We start from the raw sequence: 4,589 nt of genomic DNA, 5'->3' as shown, positions 1-4,589 counted from the left end.
TTATGTACATACAAATATTTACATTTACATTACATTTAAGTCATTTAGCAGACGCTCTTATCCAGAGCCACACAAATTGGTACTTTGGTGTATAGCAGCATCTTATTCACCCATGGAAGTTGTGCTTGGCTAAGATCAATGTAAATCAGTCGATTTGATAGCTTGTCCTCTCAGAGCAATAAATCCCCAGTATTGCGATTGCGTAGTGGTTATAATAGTGCTAAAATGTTCCATCCTTCATGACATTCCAAACAGCTCTTCTCTAAATTAACACAATTACAACTTCTTCATATTACAGGACTGTCACTGCGCACCGTTTTAAGACAAAGCAAAGGTAAATACAAAATCAGTGATGCAGTAAGAAAAATTGACTTACAATATGCTAGTTTACCACATAGATCAATCCTAAGGCTCCCTCTTCCCACACACTGCCCAGACTTCAGAACCTTATCATGGGCCTTTTTCCACACTCCCAAGCCGCCATTGTACTAGTCCATAGTTAGTCGGAGGAGAGTGTGTGCAGGTGAGACACCCGTTCCTCACCCTCCGCAGCCATGCATTGGCTGGGTCACAGGGAAGGTGGTTGATCAAGTGCAGTCCATGAACCAGCTGAGTGTGCCCTGGCCGGCAGGCAGGTAGGGTGATGTTGCGGGAGCGGGACAGCTGGAAGGCGATGTCCTCTGCAGCCTCCAGCTTACGCAGCTCTACCAGTCCGTCTCCAGCCTCCTGCAGGGAGTTAGCAATGAGCAGGGCGGCCTGAGAGTCACCCTCCGCTGAGATGATGGCTGCCTGTTTCTGTTGCTCGGCCTTCTCCACGACAAACCTGGCCCTCTCGGCCTCCTGCTGAGCCACCTGCTTCATCTCAACAGCCTCTGTGAACTCCTTACCGAACGTCAAGTGTGTCAGTGAGACGTCATCCAAGATGAGGCCGAAGGTGTTGGCTCTTTCTGTCAGGTCGTCACTGACCTGCCGAGACACCAGCTCTCTCTGGGTGATGAGCTCACCGGCATCAAACCGGGCCACCACGGACTTGAGGACCTCTGTGGTGATGGACGGCAGTACCCTCTCGTCGTAGTCCTCTCCGATGCTGGTGAAGATGCGTGGGAGCTGGCTAGTCACTGGCCGGAAGAGGATGCGCAGTGTGATGTTTACATTCTGCAGATCTTTGCTGCCTGTGATGACAGGCACGTTGCGTGGACGAGAACGACAGTCAAAGATGATAGGCTTCTGTACCCAGGGAATGAGGAAGTGGGTTCCCCTCGCCAACTACGGCGTCTTGCACTCCCCGGAACCTGTCAAATATAACTGCCCGATGACCTGCGTCAACATTGAAGAGGGCGGAGTTCACAACACCTCCACCAACGGCGAGGGCCAGCCCCAACTTCCCGATGGATTCAAATAGTTTCGCCATGTCCTCATGTTAAGTTTAATGAAAATAAACCATTTACTTTTTTGTTGACTTTACATATCCTGGAGTAAACATTGAACATCTCAGGATTCAGGAACACTGTCTATTTGATATGATTCTATAATCCACCCAGCGCATGCCCGTTCAGTATCCATATATAGCATCCCAAATGGCAGCCTATTCACAAAGGGGCCTTGGTCAAACAGCAGTGCTCTACATAGGGCGCCATTTGGGACTTTGGGTATCTGGAATGCAGAAAGAGCAATGACGTCAGGTCTCCTGCATTTGGCTGGCAACACCAGGGTGGCCAGTGTCCAGAGAATGCCAGGGCTGACTTCCCTCAAGAGACTTCGATATAGCTGGAGCACTGACTCAGTCTGGATGAGTCTTAAAAAATGGCACCCGTTGCCCTATACAGGGCCCCATGTGGAATAGGCACTACATAGGACAGAGTGCCATTCCGGATACGGTCCCTGGTCAAAAGTAGTGCACTACATAGGGAACAGGTTGCCGTTTTGGGACACAACCCAAGTATCTGGAAGGCACTAACCCTGTGAAGAGGTGGGTTATAAACAGAGGCATGATAAGATAACGTCGAGTTGTTCAACTTTAAGAGACAGTATGGGAAGTGGAACACGGGGTGGAGCTTAGCCCACAATGCAACAGCACACATGGTCAGGAAGCTTCCTCACCTCAAGAGTAGAAACTAGTGTTTTTCTATCCTCTCTTTTCTACTGTTCCACAGTAAATCATTTCTGGAGAGGCCCATGCACATATTCATGAAGTGTCTCACAGTAAAGAGTGTGTTGATCTATATGTCAATGTAATTACTGTTGGTAATTTAAATTATCTTAATAAAACTGATTCTAGATCTTCACCCGGAGGATCTGAGACAATAAATACATAGTAATTTCCTTTTTCAACCTGCTGACCTGTCTGAGCTTGACGAAATGACAGACGTCTTCCATTTTACAGCCTAGCTATTAAAAAAATATATATATTTTTAAAGTGACTCCATTTCATCGTTGACATTTGACTTCACTGTCTGGCTGTGTAATTAGAATCAGAACAGTTTACAGTAGTGAATGGAAAGGTTAGAAAACATATGGCTCCATCCCAAATGGCAACCTGGGCCCTGGTCTAAAGTAGTGCACTACCCCTATGGGGCCCTGGTCTAAAGTAGTGCACTAACCCTATGGGTCCCTGGTCAACAGTAGTGCACTACCCCTATGGGTCCCTGGTCTAAAGTAGTGCACTACCCCTATGGGGCCCTGGTCAACAGTAGTGCACTACCCCTATGGGGCCCTGGTCAACAGTAGTGCACTACCCCTATGGGGCCCTGGTCAACAGTAGTGCACTACCCCTATGGGGCCCTGGTCTAAAGTAGTGCACTACCCCTATGGGGCCCTGGTCTAAAGTAGTGCACTAACCCTATGGGGCCCTGGTCTAAAGTAGTGCACTAACCCTATGGGTCCCTGGTCTAAAGTAGTGCACTAACCCTATGGGTCCCTGGTCTAAAGTAGTGCACTACCCCTATGGGGCCCTGGTCTAAAGTAGTGCACTACCCCTATGGGGCCCTGGTCTAAAGTAGTGCACTAACCCTATGGGTCCCTGGTCAACAGTAGTGCACTAACCCTATGGGTCCCTGGTCAACAGTAGTGCACTACCCCTATGGGTCCCTGGTCAACAGTAGTGCACTACCCCTATGGGGCCCTGGTCTAAAGTAGTGCACTAACCCTATGGGTCCCTGGTCAACAGTAGTGCACTACCCCTATGGGGCCCTGGTCTAAAGTAGTGCACTACCCCTATGGGGCCCTGGTCTAAAGTAGTGCACTAACCCTATGGGTCCCTGGTCTAAAGTAGTGCACTAACCCTATGGGTCCCTGGTCAACAGTAGTGCACTACCCCTATGGGGCCCTGGTCAACAGTAGTGCACTACCCCTATGGGGCCCTGGTCAACAGTAGTGCACTAACCCTATGGGTCCCTGGTCAACAGTAGTGCACTAACCCTATGGGGCCCTGGTCAACAGTAGTGCACTAACCCTATGGGGCCCTGGTCAACAGTAGTGCACTAACCCTATGGGGCCCTGGTCAACAGTAGTGCACTAACCCTATGGGGCCCTGGTCTAAAGTAGTGCACTAACCCTATGGGGCCCTGGTCAACAGTAGTGCACTACCCCTATGGGTCCCTGGTCTAAAGTAGTGCACTACCCCTATGGGGCCCTGGTCAACAGTAGTGCACTAACCCTATGGGTCCCTGGTCAACAGTAGTGCACTAACCCTATGGGTCCCTGGTCAACAGTAGTGCACTAACCCTATGGGGCCCTGGTCAACAGTAGTGCACTAACCCTATGGGGCCCTGGTCACAAGTAGTGCACTAACCCTATGGGGCCCTGGTCAACAGTAGTGCACTACCCCTATGGGGCCCTGGTCAACAGTAGTGCACTACCCCTATGGGTCCCTGGTCAACAGTAGTGCACTAACCCTATGGGTCCCTGGTCAACAGTAGTGCACTACCCCTATGGGTCCCTGGTCAACAGTAGTGCACTAACCCTATGGGTCCCTGGTCAACAGTAGTGCACTAACCCTATGGGTCCCTGGTCTAAAGTAGTGCACTAACCCTATGGGTCCCTGGTCAACAGTAGTGCACTAACCCTATGGGTCCCTGGTCAACAGTAGTGCACTACCCCTATGGGGCCCTGGTCAACAGTAGTGCACTACCCCTATGGGGCCCTGGTCAACAGTAGTGCACTACCCCTATGGGGCCCTGGTCAACAGTAGTGCACTACCCCTATGGGGCCCTGGTCAACAGTAGTGCACTACCCCTGTGGGGCCTGGTCAACAGTAGTGCACTACCCCTATGGGGCCCTGGTCAACAGTAGTGCACTACCCCTATGGGGCCCTGGTCAACAGTAGTGCACTACCCCTATGGGGCCCTGGTCAACAGTAGTGCACTACCCCTATGGGGCCCTGGTCAACAGTAGTGCACTACCCCTATGGGGCCCTGGTCAACAGTAGTGCACTACCCCTATGGTGCATTGGTCACAAGTAGTGCACTAAATAGATAGTGTGCCTACAGAGGACTAAGCCTACGACAGATGATAAACAGCAAGTCTCTTCACTGCAGGTGAAAGGCCTCCTTGTGGTCAGGATTTAGTTTTCATTCACAGCAATAATGAAC

General features: G+C 50.6%; 1 pseudogene; it reads right to left on the bottom strand.

Annotated features, from left to right (window-relative positions):
* Positions 1-587: 587 nt before the first annotated feature.
* On the bottom strand, positions 588-1,411 carry LOC124011578 (annotated as a pseudogene).
* Between the last annotated feature and the right edge of the window lie 3,178 nt (positions 1,412-4,589).

Source organism: Oncorhynchus gorbuscha, linkage group LG23, assembly GCF_021184085.1.
Source record: "Oncorhynchus gorbuscha isolate QuinsamMale2020 ecotype Even-year linkage group LG23, OgorEven_v1.0, whole genome shotgun sequence".
In the NCBI taxonomy this organism is placed as follows: Eukaryota; Metazoa; Chordata; class Actinopteri; order Salmoniformes; family Salmonidae; genus Oncorhynchus; species Oncorhynchus gorbuscha.
This window is presented reverse-complemented; position numbering and strand designations above follow the sequence as displayed.